Raw genomic sequence first — 22,406 nt, 5'->3', positions numbered from 1 at the left:
AAAATAATAACAAAGACACACATAGCACACCTCGTGTGTATTTTTTTTAAATGTGGATTAACCAAATTATTTTTTATTTTATTCAAATTTTATTTTAAATTATTGCAAAATATTTTTAAAAATATTGTATTCACTTTAATTTTAATTCAAAAATCACTAAAACTGAAAGTATATTGTCAAAATTCAATAAAATAAAAATATAATAATAAAATTTAACATTCACTTATAAAATTCAATCAATGAATGTTTAATTTATTATTATTATTATTATTATTATTATTATTATTATTATTATTGATGTTGCTGGTATTGTTATTATTAAACAAAATCCCCGTTAAATAAAACTTTTTAGTGGGTGACATGCGATCGCAGAGTTGAGGCCACGGGTGACCGCAATAAAAAGATTAGAAGAAAAAGGGGCGATCGACCAAATAACACTGTTAAAAGCTGGTTGGATTGATTGACGTCTTTACGAACTTCAACACGTATATATCACAAATTTATATTATTTTATATTAAAAAAAACTGTAATTGGACAACGTTTCGCCCTTTTTCAAGAAACTCTGCATCAAATAATTGTAAACAGTTAATGAGAAAGAAATTCTGAAAACCAGAACATCAATCAGATGGAATAAAGATAGAACCTTAATGTAATCTCTAGCTTCTCATTTCCATGAGTAATCTGATTAATGAAACTCCCTGATACCAAGTGTATTTACAACAGACTACGCTTAAAGTCTTAACAGCTATGATTTCGTCTTGCACGGCCATATATCGTGAAAGAAACCTCCCAACCCCAAAAATTTTATTCTTCAGACCTTCAATCTACATCAATAGAATACTTAAAACCCAAAACTGGCTTGAAGTTCCAAGCCTCCGTCTCTGTCCATTTGTTGGAGTCCTTCGCTTGGTACAAACAGGGTAAAGAAGCTCTTTGAACTTTACAATAAACAGATTCCATTCCTCCTCATTCATGTCAGCGAACTTCATAAAGCTTGTCCATGTGGGAAGCTGCTCATTTGCGCTTATTATCACCCGAGATGAGCAACCAATCATATAATTCCCTTCTGGTTTCCCACCATGGTAGTGAAAGCCTTTCTCACCCAAGTTAACTTTTTTCAAGGAGAGAGCCAAACTTGAACCAGTATGAAACCAATTCTTTTCACACTTACAGCAACTCCAGTCGTAACTGCTCCGTCATCCACCTGAATATCGGACTCTTCAACATTCTCATCTACTTGAGCTAGAAAGTTTTGGTCATTCACACTTTCAGACCCATAATGAAAGGATAGTTTCCCAGACAAATCTCCTGACATCTTTGGGGCAACATTAATCTCTGCTGCCTCGCAGTCCATGTCAAACTGAAAGTCATCATGTCTTTCATCAGCTTCAAAGAATAAGATGTCCATCTCCATTATGAGTTCTTTTGCCTCAAGGCACACAACCTCAAGTTCACTTAGCTCCTGCTCTTGGCCATGAAACGCCCTACACATCATCTCACCAATTTCAGCAAGACAGTCCAAAAGCAGCTGCTTCCTGGACGAATATTGAGCAGAGTTCCAAAACACGGAGACATGCTTCTCGAATCATGGGCAACTCTGCCCGCAGCATGTCAGAATCGAGATTCTTTATATACTCAAGTTCATCCTCAGTGAAAGGATCAGATGCCTGAGGCCAATGAATCCACGCAAAATATGGGTCCTCCAAGCTGTCAGGCGAGGAAAGACCACAACGTATTGGAATAACTTAGAAAAAATAAATAAGAAAAGTGAAATGGTACAAAAGAATTGACGTAAATAATATATTTTTAAAAGTAATTATATTTTTAGGATGAAATAAATTTTTAAAAATTTTTAAGTAGAAATAATAAAAATGATTATATTAAAAGATTTATATATAATTAATGAGATGACATAAATTTTTATTTAAGTAATTATGATCTACTGTATACTCATGATCTTTTTGTAAATGATGCTATATTTATATTTAAATAGTTATTATAATTTATCATATTATAATTATTTTTGTTCAAATATAATTATTTATATATGAATAAAATCAATATAAAAATAAATTTTATTCATTAATAATTAAATCTTTCTATCCAATGTGAGATGCATCACATTTTAAATTACCAACAATGCCCTAATTAGTTTGAAATATTATTGCTTAATTTTTAACCTTTCACACAAATAAATATTATAAATACAAAAAAGTATCTTTCAATTTAAACTTTCAATTAACCTGTATATCTTAGAATTCTAAAAAAATTGATGGTATTCGCGGATTAAACATCAATTCTTAATGTTAGAATTGAAGATATAACACATATAATACTTATTTATTTTTTTGTTAGAAGTTTTATAACTGTTTTTAATACTATTATAGCTATGTACCTATTTTATTTATAAACATTTACAAAAAAGACATCAATTCTTTTTGTTGAAGTGGTACCACTTATATGTTAATATAGGTAGAGTTATAATTATGTCTCATTTGTTTTAAACATTTAAAACTCCATTAAGAGTATAAAAACTCATCATCCTCACGTAATGAATCACACTAGTTTCTAAAATTTGAATGAATTTTACTGGTGTATAACAGACACATTACAATAACTTGTTTTTACCTATTAAACTTTGTAATTAGAGGTTACTGATTAAAAGTTGGTTATTACCTCTACTTGTGATTGAATCTTTAATATAATCACTTCAAACTAATATGTTTAAACTTTTCATTTTACATATCATTTATATGCTCCCGACATTATTGTCTCATTTTTATCATTTTAAGAAATAGTTGGTTTTAGTTGTGGCTACAACTTTATACTCATTAATTTTAACCATTCTATTTTCATACTTTTATACATCTTTAATATAATTATACTTATTGCTCAATTGGATAAATTCAATGAATAAACCAAACCATTTTAGTCATTTTAAGATTTTTAATAACCTTTCATGATTTTACTTTAATAAGTGTCTAAATTTATTAATTTGTATAATTTACTCATAAAATTATACTAAAATCTTACAACAATATAAGGGTAACTTTTATTTTTTTTGATTCTTATCACCCCTACAATGTGCAAATATGCATTCTTTTATTAAATAATGTCTCATTCGATTGTCAATATATTATATATACTTAATTAAATTACCATTTTATTTATCTTTTTACTATTTGGTGATTTTATTTTATTTTTTTAAATAAAAGGCCTCCAAATCCACCCTTAATAAAATAATATCTTAACATTTTCTATAAAAGTTTCAAAACTTTTACATTTTAACTAAATATAAAAGTTTACTTCAACAATTAGATTTCAAATATAATCATGTTTCTACAGTCTCGTTTTAAGTCTTTTTATGTCAATTCCTAAATATTTCTATAAATTTATTTCATCATTGAGACTATTAATAATTTTAATTACTATGAACAAAACCATTTTCATCACCTAAATGGATCAAATAGTTTTTCTTTGCTATTATAAAAGTTTTCATATTCATAAGATTTTTGAATCACTCATGGCTTATAAAATAAATATACTTTGAAATTTTCGTTATATAAAATCATAGATGATAAATTATTTGTACAATCCATGAATTAAACCATATACATAACAAAAAATTACCACAATATGATCAACGTTATGGCATCAATTTTGACTTATGATTATTCTAAGCTAACTATAATAATCTACAGCATACCTACAAATCATGCAAATTTGGCTATTGGAGTTATCAAATTTATAGTGATGGCTTTTAGTAAAAATCAACTATCTCAAATGTTATTACGAGTTTTCAATGCATATATTAATTGCCCAATTGCCAATTCAAATTTCATGACTATTGAAACCTTTAAACTTGATTTCAAAATTTTATGAAAACTTTATTTTTTCACCATTGAACAACCTATATATCTCTGTTATTTATCACTTTTAATTAGTCATAGCATTTTCGGATATATAATAAATGTTGTAACATATAAATTTGTAGACCTGTCGCTAGACATGGATTAAAGGAGTCATTACAAATATTTTTTATTTATGTGTGATTGGCCACCTGAAACATATTCTGATTCACAAAATCAGATGTTAAATTTAATAGTATGATTACGTATGAGGAAAGTTATAGCACCCTTACAACACCCTTACAACACCCATAGTACCAGTTTGACTTTCTATTATCTAAGCCTTGATTATATTTATGATTTATCAAATAATTTAATATGAAAAATTAGTCTTAAAATTGTACCAATAGTTTAGTAGTAATTTAAGATAATTTTTTCACCTTAGGAGTATTCATAGAAACTAGTGTCCCATTCTGAAAAGGGTTCATTGTCAGATTTATTAATTTATTTTATTTCAAAAAATTAGTAAGGTCTCATAATAGTTTGATATGACTTATTTTGAAGCAGATCTTCTAATAGTTTTAGTGAGATTTTATTACAAAAAGGTATTTATAAAAATCTTATTTTAAAAAATTCATTAAGTTTTCCAATAGTTTAGCAAGACTTAATTTAAAAATCAATCCTCTAATAATTTAGAGGATAAAAATTATTATATATTATATATTATTATTATTTTTAAAAAATGATTTATGAAATTTTTTAATGGTTTGGTGATTCAATTTTAAAAAATTAAATTCATAAAAATTCTCCAATAGTTTGATAAATTTTACGAATTTATTTTGTAATGATTTTTATTTGCAAAAGATTTTTTTGTTATTTATTGAAAGAATTTTTTTTTTTGTTTTTATAAATATGTTTTTGAAAACTTAAAAATATTTTTTTTTGTTTTTATTTTATTTTGAAAGCTTATTTGAAAAAAAAAATTTTACTTATTTGAAAGGTTTTTTTATATATAATCATTTTTTCTTTTTTTTTAAACCTATTTATTTTCAAAAATAAAATAACAAAAATAATTTTTACAAAATTTCTCAAAAATAAAACCATAATAAAAAAATCTAAAAATAAAATGAGCTAAAAAATAAAATCAAAAAATAAAAATAAAATGAGAAAAAGAAATCTTGCGATCGGGTCAGGTCGGAGCGCGAATCACTGGGTCAACACGCGGATCTTGAGTTGCTCAAAATGATATTGTGCTGGGATTGTTTATAAGCCAAATCTTAGCATTTTTCTTCAAAATTCCCTTTGCTCTATTTCTCTCTCTAAACCAATAAGCTCTGATTTCTTTTTAGAATTTCCTAAGAACCCACTAGAAACTTTAACTGAAAACTGAAAAACTTATCGATTTTTGAGGAAGTCATCAATAAATTCAACTGAAAATTAGAGAACCCACCGGTTTCTAAAAAATTGGTAAGAATTTGATAGGAAAATTCAACCGATCATCAGAAAACTCATTGAAAAATTCATATTTTTTCTGAAACCCCAGTTTTTTTAAAAATCCTAAAATTTCTAAATTTTTTCAAATTTTGCTCAAATTACTCCTAGTATCCTCCAAAATCTTAATCCAACCTCCAGAAACCTAAATCTAACCCATAATCTTTCAAACGAACCAAAATCAAAAATCAAAATCCTAAAACTTCTATTCTACCCATAACTATTTCCTAGACTTGCAACAACCAAAATTTTCTTAATTTTCCATCGTTCCCTTCTAAAATCACTCATTCTTTCATATTATAAGGATTATTCAATTTATGGGCATCCTATAAACAATTTTGGGAACAGACAGAATCAATCTCAGGGTTCTAACCTGGATTGGTAGAACCCTGAGATTGATTCTGTCCGAGCATGATTCCTAGCTAGATTTTGATAAAACGAAAAACCTTTGATTTGGGTTTTGATTTAAAATCCATTGACCAAAAGAATTAAATTCAATCGATTTCCTTAATCACCGACAATTAAGAAAAAAAAGGAAGAAAATAATAATAATAATAATAATAATAATAATAATAATAATAATAATAATAATAATAATAATAATATGATATAATACCATATACTATACTAATAATAATAATAATATGATAATGATACTATCATATAGTAATAATAATACTATAATATAATATAATAAAACATGGTCCAATTGATGCTGGACACTATCCAATTGACTTTAAACACATATGGGTGTCTACAATAAATTCAAACTTTATTCATAGGACACCAATATGCCTATGTACAATAAAAGCCCATAGTATATTTAACTTCAATTTCAAATACTTTAATAATCATTTTGTGACCAATATGCTTATATCTATATTACCATATCAACTTAAATCATGAAATATGAATCCAAAGAATCATTTTCATAAAATAATATAAACAATATTGTAATATGAGTTCAACTCATATATCATGCAAAATTTCATGATAAATTTGCATTAATTAAATTATTGATTGGCTAACTCCAAGGCTTACGGGTTTCACAAACCAATATTATTATCTAAGCTCATATGTTAATATAGTGTATAACCAACCATATCCTTGCCATTGTCATGAAACTATTGAAAACCTCAAAATTTTGTTTCCTTTTGATTTTAACAACCTGCAAAGGCCAATTTTTTTCAAGTATAAGAAGTAAAAATATCTTCATTGTCTTTAACCAATAATATATTAATTAGATAATGATATTTTATCTCCATAGTCCATATCTTTCTTATATGTATAAGAAAGAAAATTCCCTCCCATTTAGTTCATTTTGGTAATATATGGCAAATTGTATCAATGTTTTTCATGCCATCACAAAATGAAATTAAACACATGTATTAGTGCCTTTGAAACATTGATTTTGCATGTTCTTTTCTAATTTATAAATATATCTAATTAGACATTGATGAGCATCTTTCAAAATATTAGTAACCAACAAATGCTTCAATATTTTTAATGATATGCCTTTTCTTTTAATCAACATTCCATATGTGAAGGGCAACAATACTTTTGTGTAACCATTAATTAACTCTTTGACTACTATTTATGATTTTCACTTTGTGATTGTTCATAACAAAATTTTATTTTTATAAAATCACTTCTAGTGTAATACACTATTAGGCAAAGTACATATTACACTGCCTATTTTTTGGATAATAATAATTATTTGATTTATTATCTATCAATTAATCCATAAAACATCATATCTTAATAATAATTATTCACATACATCAATTTAATTTTAATTGAAAAATTGAACACTAGTTAAAATTTGAACCAATAATAAATTAAAAAAATATATCAACTTTTGATTTATAAACGATCAACAAAGATAGAACCATACAAATTGTTTGACTCAACTTATTATCTCAATTTTGATGTCATGATTTAAAAATAAAACTAGTATTGCAGTCAAATCTTATTTTTTGCATATATTCTTCACTTACATCTAATTTTTCTTAGTAAATACCTTAACTATTTTTTATTGTTTTTATAGAAACCATTGGACAATTTCCTATTCTATATATAACCAAGACATGGCAATTAAACAATCAGCTATTCCATTACTCAATTTAATTTGTTATTTTATAACAAGTAATCATTTTTTTGGTCGCAGATCAATTCATGTATTTCTTTTTTTTTTTTATGTTTTCAAGGTATTTCTCATATAGTCTTTATAAGCATCAATTTTTTAAATAGATATAATACAATTCATTAAACCTTACTGTGGAGCCAATTTCAATTTATGCATAAATTTATGCAATGTAATCAATATTTTGCATATTATTTTTTGACTTTATACATTAATGAAATTAATTTTTAACATGTTTATCTCATTCAGTCAATCTTTTTACCAGCAATTATGCAAAAAAAAAAAAAAAAAACTTATAATGAAGATCTTTTTAAAATTAACATTTTGATCCATGGAAATATTAATCTTTTAAGACCTTGAGCCTTCTTTAATATTGATCTCCAAATCATGCTAATTTCTTTTCTTTGTATTTTTCTTATGTGAAATATAAATTTTTTATAATTGCCTTTAAATTGTTAAAAAAAATAAAAGACGAGAAATAATACAAAAGAATTTTGGCTTTAAGGCGTGAAGAATACTTTTTTAAAGGTAATTATATCTTTAGGATACAACAAAACATCAAAACTTTCAAGTAGAAGTAGTGAAAATGATTATACTGAAAGATTTATTTATAATAAATGAACTGATATAAACTTTTATCCAAATGGTTATAACCTTCTGTATAATCATGAATTTTATTAATAATACTTTATTTATAGTCAAATAATTATGACAATTTGTCATATGATAATTGTTTCTATTTAAATATAATTATTTAAAATATAAATAAAATCAATACAAAAATTAATTTTATTCATCAATAATTAAATCTTTTTATCTAATGTGAGATATATCACATTCTAAACTATCAACATGAGTTCCACTTGACCGACCCCGCATCCTCACCAAGCTTCCAGACCAAAAGGTTTCCTGCATGCCTGTCCGTGTTAAGGATCCTAATATCCAATATTCCTATTCTATGTATAGCATCGACTGGAAAGCTTGAGGTTCCATGTTCGCTGGCATCAAAGTCACGCGGAATGAACTGCTGCAGTGATGCAATCTTGCTGACCTTCTTGTTCTGAAGCTTGTTTCCATTCACGCCATCATTGGCATTAGAGACTGAGTGAGTAACCTTTACAAGAACATTAGGAGGCACATTGGCAAAGTGACCATAATCTAAAAGGTAGGCAACTACTTCTCAGAATCCTTTTTCTCCAACTCTCCCTGAACGTTTCAGACCAGGTTGGCGAAGAGCTTTCCCTACAAAGCCTTTCGGGTTATTTGGTGCAAAAGGTTCCTCATCTGTTCGCTTCACTATTGCCACATTCTCACCTTCGATGTTTCTGAAGTAATAAGCACCACCAAGCCCACTATTTCCAGGGATCGGATCAACACCATTTTTGACTGCCGTAATAATGTCCTTCACAAGTTCAGTTGTTCCAGCGAAACTTGTTGTGCACCCTAATATCTCAATCAGACCACTTCAATCTCTCTTCTGAAGATTTTTCACAGTAGGTGAGAGGCATGGAGTGGATGAACTCCTATGCATGGTATTTCGAGTGAGAAGACGTGGGGAATCATAACGAATGGCACTGAGATCATTGTTTAAAGTAGGATCACCAAATGTTAAAGAGCACTCTTCTGTAGGGACATTACGGGCAAGCTGTAGCCTCTTTTTAGCCGTATGAGCATCGTCATTCTGGTCCAATTCTAGTCATCACGCCAGAAAAAGATGGTCTCACCATTACCAGTCTTGTGCTTCACTAAGACTAACTCAGTTCCTCATATTTAAAAGTTCCCTCCAAACCTTATCTATCTGGCTTCGATATTATAGTTTATAGGCAAGCCAAGCCTTTTGAAAGCTTAAAAACACGTCAACTCGGGTTCAAAATTAAGTGATTGAAGCCGCAGCACCAATGCGCATATTGCATCAAGCATTTATAAGTGAGTAAGATTCAAACTCAATTACGTGAGGAATAAAGGTTTTGACTACATATTATTATACATAGATTAATTGATCAGATTATAAGAAATAATTTCATAATTTGACCTATGAAATTAGGCGTAAGTAACCCAACATTGAAATATATTAGGATTAGGATTACGTGACATGAAAAGAAAAGTCATGTAATGTCAACGAGACTTGTGTCTTGCTGTTTAGACTCTGTTTTCTGTTCACCACAATCAAATATTGTTTAGTGATTGTCAGTTCACACTTGGCTGCTGTTCTAAAACCGTGGACAGCAAAAAAAACAACACAAATGCCTTCCAGCCAAAATCATATGGGTAAATTCAAGATTGTGACAAATGGTGTTTGTTTCTGCTCAAAATGATAACTTCCCTCGTGTATTTCTTTTTCAACTTCGTTCTTCTATTCCAAAAGGGTTGATGATAATAAAATGAGTTGCAACTTTCATGGGTTTTTCAAATTTACTTTAGGTTTTTTTTTTTTTTAATCTGGGAATATATTGTTCTTCTGTAACATTGAGTAAAAGAACAGCTGTTAAATTGAAGACAGCGCATGATCCCTTCCTCATTTGAACCAAGTCTATTCTGTAGATTAATTGATCATCATTGCATTGGACACGTTTCCAATTTCCATGGGCGAGGTTTGATGCATCTGTTTTTGCAAGAAGGCCTCTAACTATGCTGCTCCAGCTGCCTCTGCCTCATCCAAAGATTTTGAGCCATGAGATTACTAAGAAATGTGTCATTGTTCGCCAGTGTGTAGAAAACCAGAATGAGTCATGATTTGTCATTATAGGTGTTAAGATAGTAAGTGGTTTTCCTGCTTTTTACAATTAAATTACACATAAATTTGCAACCTTGATGATTATATTACGAAGGATATTCATTGCTACTAGTAATGGTTGCTAGTCTTTACACTTGCATGACACTGCCGCCCTTTTTCGGTTTTAGTTCGTTAAACGCTTTGACCAACGAATCCAAGTCTTTGTCCGAGCTTCCTCCTTTAACAGCACTCAAGGCTGCTTCACTCAGCCTCTTGGCTCCAACTCTCTCCGCTCTGCTCCCATCCAGTGACTCAACCAACACTCGAGCCAACTTGCTCGACTCCGGAATATTCACAGTCGACTCACCCACTCGGATTCCAACTCCACATTCATCGACCAATAACTTGGTATTGGCAAATTGGTCTGCACCCATTGGCCATGTCAGCATGACCACCCCCGCAGCGATCCCTTCCAGTGTGGAATTCCAACCACAGTGAGTCAAAAACGCGCCCACGGCTGGATGCCTAAGAATCGCAACTTGCGGCGCCCACCCTTTGATTATAAAACCCTTGCCCGCTACGCGATCCTCAAATCCCTCCGGAATCACGCCGTGGTCGCCCGACACCTGCCAGTCCTTGGGTTCCCTCACGCACCAAACGAAGTTAACCCCGCTTTCCTCGAGCCCCGCCGCCAGCTCATTCATTTGCTTCCGTGTCAGTACCTGGCGACTCCCAAAGCACACGTAGACCACCGAATGGTCTCCGCGTGCATCCAGCCACGCCATCAACTCATGAAATGGCACCGAGCTGGACCCACCGCGATTCGTTGGGTCCAATGCATCATCTTCGACTGGCATCATTACGGGCCCAACAGCCCAAACCCGATCATGACCCATTTCTTTCTTCATGTGCTCAATGTAAATGCTTTCTAAGTCAGCGAAGGTGTTGAAGACGACTCCCCAACTCTCATGATTCTCAATCCAGTTGTTTATATAGAATTCCTTGTCTGGGTCTCCATCTTTGTAGAATCTGTAAATAGGGGTGATTTGATAACAGTGGTATTGTGGAGAATTAGGGATTCTTGGGAACGACAACGAGTGATTTACGTCATTGGGATCATCTATCCTTGGTGGTTCGCGGCACATTGAAATGTTCATGCAGTAGCTGAAAGAACCGGAGGGCGAGAAGACGACACGTCGCACGTTTAACTTGGAAGCGAGACCCTGAGTCCAACCAAGGAAGAAATCGGAGAAAATAGCGACAGGGGGCGAAGCTTGGGACTGAAACCACTGGAGCAGCGCAGGATAGTGAAGCTCACGCAAGTGGCGTATTCTAGAGACGAGGCCGGGTGTTGTTGAAGGGACGGGGTCGGGGAGAACCAGGGGCTGGAGAAGAGAGTAGACATGGCGGGACAGCAGCGGGTCGAGGAGATGGAGGTTGTTGGTGGTGACCAATACGGTGACTTTTAGGCCACGGGTGAGTAATTGGTGAGTAAGGTCAAGGAAAGGGATGATGTGGCCTGCGGTTGGAAACGGGTAGACCAGGATTTGTGCACCGGTGTTCGACATGACTTCACTCTTAGACTTTGGTTTGGAGAAGAGAACCCGACAATAGTTTAGATGTGCCTGCGAATTAGGACCCAATTTATTAGATTTACGAACAAGGTCTTCATGAAGTGTGTGGCTTTGGCAAGCTCTTCATACGTCATGTCTTACGTACGAGGCCTTTTCTGAAGTGTACTGTTCGCAATTAGCTTTATACGATAAGATTGCTTAAAGCCTTAAATATATGTCTAGTGCTCCATAATTAAATTTCTATCACTTTTTTTATTCTAACTTGTTTGGGATATCACTTCGAATAGATATTTCTATTTTTAGTTAGATCTGTTAGGTGTTAATTTAAAATATAAAATATTAAAAAAAATAAAGGCTTAAGTAATTCTTGAAAAACAATCATAATTATTTAAGTTTTTAATATTTTATTATAATTAATAAATTTATATAAATTTTATTTTAAATGAGTTAAATTTTTAAATATTTATTTTTATCTATTTGAATTTTTAAATATTTATTTTTATTCAAATTAAATCTTTGTTTAAATAAAAATAGGTATTGATGATTAATCAAATTTTATCTAATAATAATTTAATTAATAAAATAAATATTTAAAAAATTAATTGATTGTAATAAAATTATAAGTGTTTAGATGGTTATTAAATTATTTAAATTTAATATAAATTATATATAAATTTTTAAAAATAAAATATATATTTAAAAATTTTATATTAATACGAATTATAATATATAATTTTTATATAAATTATGATAAAAATAAATAACTTATTAATATTTTATACAATATTAATATACAAATTATAATAAAAAAAAAGTAGACTTATGATTTGAACAATGAATAGTTTTACACGGCTAAGGAAAAGAGGGAAGTTGAATAGATTTTCTGCCCATTTTTCTCTTACAAATTTCTGCCTAAGAAAAGGAATCCTGAAAATTATTTGGCTAAAATTCCTTCTAAAAAGCTACTAGACTCTGTGTTCGTTCAACTGGTTTGGTAGATTTTGTGGAAATGCTGTTGTTCGTATTATAGAGGTAATAAATGCATGCAACAATGTAGTTATGGGCCCAATGACCCTATGTTTTACATCGGGCCATCTCTCACCCTTTTATCCAGGGTGGTTCATTGATGCTCGAAAATCAACTGCCCCTGCTTGTACTTGAGGGCTTGTTTGGTCTCATTAAATACAGGCATACGCAACATTGTTAATGACTCAAATCATATGGCGCTCCTCTTGTTGAATTCGATCATCCCCAGGCTAGAATGGAAATTTGAGGAACAGGGCAGTAGCCCCTGTAAAGCCACTTCATCTCCTATACATATCTTGCTTTTCTCTACTCCTCCTTGACTCACCTTCTCAAATCAAGATTATCTGAAGCCAAAAGCTGGAATTCAAAATGGCTATGCACTGATGCAGGTAACAATAGCAAAAGCTTATGGGTTAGTGTTTTTAAATTCCATCTGCTGCCAATATAGTCTCCAAAACTGAAAAATTAATCAAGAAATTAACACTAATTAAGCTTTATCCATGGCATGAATATTGAATGGTCTCCTTCCAAGCAGGTTTAAAGGAAAAACAAAAAAAAAAAAGCTCGAGGGAAGAAGAAATATGATTATACATACGTAGACTGTGTGAACTTGACTCTCCTATCCTATGCACCCAAAGCTAACATGGACCGGCCACAATAGAAAACTTTGATCTCAATCAAAGGCCTGTCAAGTGTCTGGCGTCACCGAGTGGTCCATCTCCATGTCATATAGTGACCTCAAAATTTGGGTACACCACATAAGATGGAGTTTATTTTCTCCGAGAAAGGAATAGGTGGGTTGATATTCAAATATTGGGAACAGTAGATGAGACACTTTTCCTAGAAAGAGTGGGGCCACGTTTCTAGGGTTAATACCAGCCAAAAAAGGGGGGCACGCGAGCACATCACGTGAGAGAGACACGTCAGCAAGGAGAAGACCCATAAACGACAGGTGAGTTGGGAAAGAAGTCGAGCAGAGCACATGCCCCCACTAAGTGGGTTTTCTTCTTTTTTTTTTTTTAAAGAGATTGATTTGGGGGGGGGGGGGGGGGTTGGTAGGGGTAAATTGTGGGGTCCAGCTTTCCTCCCGACTCCACGTGACACCGTCACGAGAAAGACGAAAGCGAAAGGGTGACGCACCGCCTCTTCTTCCCACCACGTGCTCCCACGTAACCCTCCTTTTTGGATCCTATAAAAATCACCATTCCTTCATTGCCCATACTCCTCCTCCATTTTCTTTCTTTCTTCCCCATTTGTCCCCACTAGCTCTTCCTAATTACCATTACGACTAGTTTTTTCCAAATTTCCAATTATTAATTTTATTATTATTAAGAACTTTTTGAAATTAAAAAAAGCAAACCAAAACTATAGGAAAATAAGTACTAGCTACTACATGAAAATGAAAGGGTTCTCAATTTGTAAAATAACGCACCATAACACTTTTATACTCAAAATATGATCATTATATAGGATTAAATATTATTTAGATACGATAAAATTTTAAGAAAATTATAAATATGTTTAGATGCATAAAATACATCATCTTATTTTGGTCATAAAGAAGAAGTTTTAGAATCTTTATATTTTAAAATTTAATTTCATCAAATGTGAGTTTCATCTAATTATATATTATTTTTATTTGTTTATTTTTTATATATTAAAAATTATTTAATTATGATTATAATTTTTATTGATACACGTAATTTAATAAAAAAAATTTAATTTATATTTATAAAATATATTTAATATATCTAAATTTGTTCAAGGAACATAAATTTTAAGTATCTATTACATAATATAAAAATTGTTCCCAATTAATTTTAATGAGAACAGCTTAACAATATATTATATGATGATAGGAAATATAATTTTGGTAAAAACTCTTTCAATTGTTTCTTTGATATTCTCGATTATTCCATTATTTTTCAAACTTTCCTTTTCATTTTCAGTTTCTCTTCTTTCTTTTTTTCTTTTGTGAGTAAAGATATATGTATTTTTTTATTTTTTTAAATATGAAAGAAAAAATCAAATAAAAGTAGTGCACAGGTGAAATAAAAGGTCATGATTTTTTTTCATGTGAATATTTGTTTGTTTCTTTGTAAATTTTTTTGGTTTTGATTTTGCATGTTCTTTGCAAATACAAGATTGTTTTGATTTTCTCAAAGGTTTTATTTTGCATGTTCTTTGTAAAATTTTTTGGTTTAACCCTCTTAACTCATTAAAATTTTCAGTATTAAGTTTCATTGAAATTGTTATCACGAGTGTGAGTTGGTTAATTTGATTTTGTCTCATGCAGTTTTCACTAACAACTTTTGATTAAGTATTTCGGCGCATGATTGATTACATTAATAGATTGTTCTCAAAAGCTTTTATATATGACTATTGGTGAGTAGTATTTCTCTTAAATCGAATGATTTGTTGATATTTTTGACATGCAGATGAAATGTATTTATACTTATTTGATGATACTAACTTTTTATCTGGAAACATACGATAGATGGCATTACCCCTGGCTAAAATGAATCAACAATGATGTAAGTATTTTATAGCAACAAAAGATGCTACTGAAGTGGTATGTTATCTTATCATTGCTTGGGTTTTTTTTTTTTCTATGCTAATTTGTGAACTGGATAAAAAGGTAAGTCTTAAGGATTTTGTTGGTATTGGTATTTCATATCTCCCACACTTTAATGAAAGAAATTAACACAACAAAAGAAGCTAACTTGGTAATAATTTTATTTCTTGCATCTATCCTACAAATGCCAATTTACCTTATTTGGTATGTTCTCTACAAATCTCAGTTCTCTTTTGCTCTTTTTTTCATTAAATAAATAGTATTATTATTTTACTTGTTAAGAATTCTCAAAATTCAAGTTTTGGGCTTTTTTTTTATCTTTCATGTAAAAAAAGTAAGCAAAAATCAAAATTCAATTGGGATTTCTACAATGGCCTATCTAAGATTGAATTTTCTCTAAATGAGTAATTTTCCTTTCCTATTTTTATTTTCTTTGCATGTTTAATATACTCTTTTTATTTTGCTTTGCATGTAATTTTTTTAGAAAAAAATTCATATTTGTAAATATGATTGTAAATTTCTAATAAAATCAGAATCTATAACAATCTGTAACTTAATATAAAAATTGTCAAGATAATATAACTTAATACAATAATTTATAACTTTAAGCATATAAATGTCAAGAATAACCATCTATATATTCAATATAGTTATAAACCCTTACTATAATGGCCAAAACATTGACAGAATAGTTTACAGGAACTTCAAATTTTTTAGAAGATTAATTTTTTTTATTATGACCATTTTGATGATGGGTTTTCTTTATTATGGCCATTTTAATGTGATTTTGGAGGTTGGTGTTGTTAGATCTTAATGGTTAGGTAAGTAATTGCAAAAAAACAAAAATGAGAGAGAAATATGTGCAATCAAAGGTACCTATGGGAGTAGGAAAATGAGTAAATAACTGTAGATGTTTTAATTAAATGAGAATTGTATGAATCGATGTAATGACAAAAATGGAGCCAAAGGAGTTTGCTTAGCTGTTGTTTGATGCGCTTGCTCAAAAATGAAACATTCAAGGTGATTCAATTGATAAGGCTCACTCAAAAGAGTTTTGGGATCAGATCTCAAATCAAAGCTTCAACGCCAGGCTTCAAACTTTCTTTGACATGTAAATTTGCTCATGTTTTCCTTTCTTTTTAAAACTTTTCATAGATTTAATTATTTATCAATAAGCTGTACAACTTGTATAGCCTTCAGAGCTTGGTCTTAAATCCAATGGTTAACAAAATGTAGGGTGGATAAAGATACAAAGAAAAACTGAAGATAAAGTAAAAAAGGTATGATCAAGCATGTGCTTTGTGTTAGATTTTTTTGATAATTTTTTAGTTATAATTTATCTCACTATTGATGCATTTTTACAATTATCTCACTGTTGATGTACTTTTACAAATTACCAGCCTCAATGCCTCTGTAAACAAACTTTCCAATATTCAAAAACAAGATGAGGAATATGCAACCTTGATTATGGAAGAATTAGACCTGTACTATCGAGGATACATCATGGTAAATTGAAGCATTTCTTTCACTATTGTTGTTGGCTGTATGTTTGCATTTTGGCTTTAATTCAATGACTAGAATTCTTATGTTTTAAATAGATAAACAATCTGAAAATGCTTTTGCTACAAGCACTAAACCAATATGTAAAAGAAGAAAGTTGAGACCTGATTAAATGGTAAGCTAGAAGCTTAAGCCTACATATAACAACAACCTAATGAGGAGATTCTGTCGCAACACCACGTATTTCTTGTAGAATAACTATTAAAGAGCCTAGGTAATGGCTTTGTAGATTTGGGTTATGTGTGGCCTATGTACATACAAATATGTGGAATATCAAATAAGAGAAGACGTACTTGAAATGATGGGGCATTATGTTTGCTTTGCTAAAGATACAACTAAAACACTTAAATTGATATGGCTTTGATGTTGCTACCATTCTGCCATAACACCATCACCTAGTTAAGGAATAAAACAAAATTACGTATTGTCATTCCTTTTGATGATAACCTTAATTTCCAAAAGGTAACAAAGAACATGTGTTCATATATGTTAAGAACTATAAGCTTTTAAATTCATTAATGAGGTTTATTTGATTACTTGATTATAGGTGATAGTAGTTGGAATTTCAGTTAAGGTTGACATACATGCAATTTCCCATTTGGCATGTGATTTTCCCTACTTACTTCATGTCACTCCTGATAAGTATGAACCAATGGTAAAATATTTTGGAGAACCCCAGAGTCATTAACATTTTGTAAAGCACGCAGAATGAGTAACTGGGATTGTAATGGTGGTGTTAATGGTCATAGCTTTCACATTAGCTGCACCTTGCTTCAAGCGGGGTACGATGAACCTCCCTAAGCCTTTTAAAAAGCTAACTGGCTTTAATGCCTTTTGGTACTCTCACCATCTATTTGTCATTGTTTACATTCTACTCATTGTGCATGGAACTAGGTTCTTTTTGACCCATAAATGGTGATAAAAACAATAAGTGATGATCACGAAATCAAATTCCAACAATTCAATGCTATATATATTAAACATCCCTGTTAACTTGATTCTTTTGAAAATGACAAACATGGATGTACTTGGTAGTTCCAATTATCCTCTATTTATGGGAAAAATTGATCAGGTTGCTTAGACTAGCATTAAGGCTATCACAATATAGAAGGTAAGCAATTTTTTACTTTACATATTCCAATGCAATATTTAACTTCTTCGGTTAGAAAAATAAAATTCATTAGGATTTTTATTTCTATCCTTGAAATCTTTAGGTGGCATTTTATCCTAGAAATGTACTAGTACTTCACATGTCAAAGCCCCATAGATTCAGATACAAGAGTGGACAATACATGTTTGTCAATTGTGCTACGATGTTTCCATTCAAATGGTAAGCCTTAGCCTTTAAATTCAAAATATGGGTCCAACATATACTGTAATTGGTTTTTTTTTTTTTTTTTAACCCTAAACAAACATTGTCGAAGGGACATTTTTATTTTTAACATGACAATAATTGTTAATCACATGGGAACCAACAGGCATCCATTTTTTATTACTTCTGCCCCCATAGATGACTATCTTAGTGTTTGTGTTAGGACTCTTGATGATTTGACACAACTTAGGATCATATTATCAGAGGTGCATATTAATATAATTTTTATTTTTTCTTTTTAACTATTATAATGTCAAACTTATAGGATAGCTTAAAATTTGACTTTAATTTGATACAATTATCTTTACTATTATCTTTTATTTTAATAGTTAACAATTTTATTAATATAAGTAAAATAAACCCATAGCATCGCGTGAGTCTTCTCCCTAGTACAAGATAATAAAGATTCGATCCAATAGTTGTCATATTTTTAATGTCTATATATATATATATATATATAAATTACATGCATCTATTTAACCAATATCAATAAATATAAAAATAATAGTAAAGAATTATTTTGCAAATTATTGATTAATTGCATTATTATAACGTGTAAAATAATTTTCTTCATAAGCATCCAATCCCTGCAAGCATATCCACTAGCAAGCTAAGAAGGAAAAAAATAAAAATTTAGCATCAAAATTAAAAAACACAAGAAGAAATTTGAAAAAGAAAAAAGGAAAAGAAAAGCAAACTATATATATTACAGAAGCACCCAAGCTGGCATTTGCTTCAGTCGAGTGTTGAATAAATCTCCGGGGAAGTCAGGAAGAGAGATTGAATTTTTCTTAATTCAAATAAGAAATAAATAGTTAAAGCAAATAGATATAAAAATGTACTTTTTTATGAATACCTTTCCAAGTTCCAATTGCACCGGGCAACAAATTTATGCTGGTCATGCTTCAATTGGTTTCAGTAAATAACAAGTGGTAGTAGTAACAATCAAAGGGGGAAAGTGGGAATCTTACAGCCACAATTATGAAGACAGATTTTGTAGTATTTATCACCACCGCTAGCTTCCATTTTTTATGGACAAGGACAATTGAAGACTTGTGTCTACATAATTTGTTATTCTTTCAGATCAACAACTTATATAACAAATCACACATCTTACCCAGGGTCATCAGGGGCGGACTTACGTGGGATCTGGTAAAAGCTTTAGCTTTTAAAACTTTTAAAATAGATATAATAATTTATATATTTATATCATATAAAATATTAATAATTTATATATTTATATTATATTTTATAAAAAAAATTATATATCACAATTTATTTTGATATAAAAATATAAAATATATTTTTTTAATTTATTAAATTTGTTTATGATTTCGTTAAAATTTTAGTTCATTTTATTTTTATATTTATATTATATTATATTATATTATATTATTATATTTTAAATTATTAAATTTACTTTAAATAAATAAAAAATATTGAAATGATTTGTTTTAGATAATTCAAATATTTTTATTGGTTCAATTTATTTATTGTTGAAATTAATATTAATTTTATCAATTATTATTATCGTAATAAGTATTTTCAGTAATGAACCTCTTAAAAAGTTGTTTGCGTGATCAAATGAAAGACCAATATTTAAATTATATTTTAATTGAATATAATCAAATATATATTCACGAGTATTAATAACGAAATTATTAAATAATATTTTTAAAATATGAAACCATGACAATGACAGTTATAAACCTTTTAACAATTATAATTCTTTACTATTATTATTCTTATTATTATTTTTATAATTTAATATATTTCAATTTAATCCCTACAAAATAAAATTTCTAACAGCATATGAAGGTCATCAAATATTTTCGCATAATTTTTTTGTTACAAAGAAAGTCTCAATATCAAGAGAGTGAAAACAATTGTATGTATTACAATTTAAATTTTAAAATGTTTTAAAAAATTATATAAATTAATTAAACTAAATTATGGTTCACATTATTAGTTTGTTTCTTATAAATTTGCTACAAAATTTTTTTTTTTCCAGTTGAATACAAGTTAGAACTTTTTTAATGAAAAAAATGCTGAATTTTTTTCCAACCAATTTAGAAACTTTAACTGATTAAGCTTTTATATTTTAATAACTAACAATATATAAAGTTGTGTGTTAAAAAAAAAAAAAAGAAGGAAGGAAAAGTTAATGAACGAACGACCCATGACCACGTGCCACGAGGAGGAGCCTTTCATAGTTGTCACCCACCGTTACTGACAGACCACGACGTCTTCTAACGGCGACTGACGGCACGAAAAAATATATATTATTTAATATAAACGGGGAAAGCAGGAAGGGAGAGAAAGAAGGGGTACCCCACCGCACGCGAGGAGACAGGCAGTGTGGCAGATGAACGGCAGGGGATGGGCGCACGTGAGTGGTTGCCCCCCCCCCCCCCTTACCTTTATCACCCCTCCGCCTCACTAGCTATACGTACTACTACGCATGTAATAAATTTGCCAGTTTTACCAAATTTTACTACAAAACACCAAAAACACAAAACCCCAACTTATATCCACGTCTGTTTGGTCTCTGCGGCTCTCATCATCCAAGTATTTATGTTAGGGTGGTGTCACGTCATTGTATGTCACACCATACGTGTAAACGTCACATGCCTTAACCCTACCATCGCCCCACTTTCCCTCAAATGAATCTGTTAATTTAAAATGTGATAAAATAATATAATATTAGTATGATATAAAAACTAAATATAAAAATAATATAATTTAAAATTTTAATAATTATTATATATAAATTAAATAAAATTAAAAAATATTTTATATTTTTATATTAATATAAATTATAATATAATTTAAAATATTATAAAATAATATGATATTAATACGATATAAAATTAAATAAAAAAATAATATGATTTAAAATTTTAATAATAATTATATATAAGTTAAAAAATTAAAAATATATATTTTATATTTTATGTCAACACGAATTATGATACATAATTTTTATATAAATATGATATTAATATATAAATTTTAATATTTTATATGATATAAATATTCGAATCGTTAAATTTATCTCAATTTTTTTTATTTTTTAATTATAAAATTTTTTGTAATAAAAAATAATTATATAATATTAAATTACAAAATAAATTGAGCTAAGCAAAGCTCGAAGAGTTTTAGCCTATCTGGTATAGTATTTTATGAACAGTAATCATCTTTGTTGATTGTAAAACTTTGCATGTTAAAAGCTTTTGAATTATAAATTTAAGGAAAAAAATTATACTTCAAATATTTTTAGACAAAAGTGATAAAAGAATTTTATTATGAATTGAATTTATATAGCTTTAAATAAAAAAAAAATCCATGCGCCATAATGGTTGGTAGAAGCACCTAACAAATTGGACGGAAAAGAAAAAGAATAAAAGAGAAATATTATTTATCGTTTTTTAATTAGAAAAACCAGAGAAAAACGGGATGGCGTAATATAGTGGGTTGGGCCCCACAATTATGGTAGCGTGAGTTGGCCACGTGATTTGGGAGGCTGAGGATGTGGTAGGCAGACATTTTTAATCACGTGATGGGTTACGGATACAACAAGGCAACTGACATCTGTCCGAAATTAAAATTCCAATTGTTAATGTAAATTTAGTTATTAATTTAATTAATTAATAAGTAAGTGTTATCCTAAGACACAGTTATTATTTAAAAAGAAGATGAAAAAAACCATTGTTAACTGATCCCTAAACGGATTCCTTAGCAAAGGAATGTCCATGTTACAGGGAAAACTGTCACTAAAAACAAAGCTTTTCGTCGTTAAAAATATGTATTTGAAGACAACTAAGTATGTCGGGTTGCGTTATTTGCGCCCTTACTTTTGCTTCTTCCTTAACTCCGTTTTCTTGTCCTCTATAAAGACTTATCTCATTGTCTTTATAATCCGTTCAAGGGTATTCATGAAATCCTTATGTAAATGAAGGATCATATACACTTTTTGCCTAGGTATATTTTAGTGATAAAATATGCCATATTTTGATTATCATATAATCAATGCTTATACATGATTTTAAGATATACAAACTCTTGCTTGACAAATTTAAATATCGAAGTTTGCCTCGAAATTT

At 29.7% G+C, this 22,406-nt stretch overlaps 3 pseudogenes across 1 annotated transcript; 1 reads left to right on the top strand and 2 right to left on the bottom strand.

The window, feature by feature from the left end:
• Positions 1 to 382: 382 nt before the first annotated feature.
• Positions 383 to 9,747, bottom strand: LOC111291233 (phosphatidylinositol 4-kinase gamma 7-like; annotated as a pseudogene).
• Positions 9,748 to 10,195: 448 nt separating this feature from the next.
• On the bottom strand, positions 10,196 to 12,022 carry LOC111291232 (flavonol 3-O-glucosyltransferase UGT89B1 pseudogene; annotated as a pseudogene). Its single transcript, XR_016346564.1, has one exon. The product of XR_016346564.1 is annotated as a flavonol 3-O-glucosyltransferase UGT89B1 pseudogene (transcript).
• A 4,296-nt stretch (positions 12,023 to 16,318) lies between these two features.
• Positions 16,319 to 20,329, top strand: LOC111290298 (respiratory burst oxidase homolog protein C-like; annotated as a pseudogene).
• The last annotated feature ends 2,077 nt before the right edge of the window (positions 20,330 to 22,406 follow it).

This window comes from Durio zibethinus, chromosome 11 (genome assembly GCF_047325235.1).
Source record: "Durio zibethinus cultivar Kanyao isolate XHJ-2024 chromosome 11, ASM4732523v1, whole genome shotgun sequence".
NCBI lineage: Eukaryota > Viridiplantae > Streptophyta > Magnoliopsida > Malvales > Malvaceae > Durio > Durio zibethinus.
Note: the sequence above shows the minus strand (reverse complement) of the source record. Positions and strands in the feature narration are given on the sequence as shown.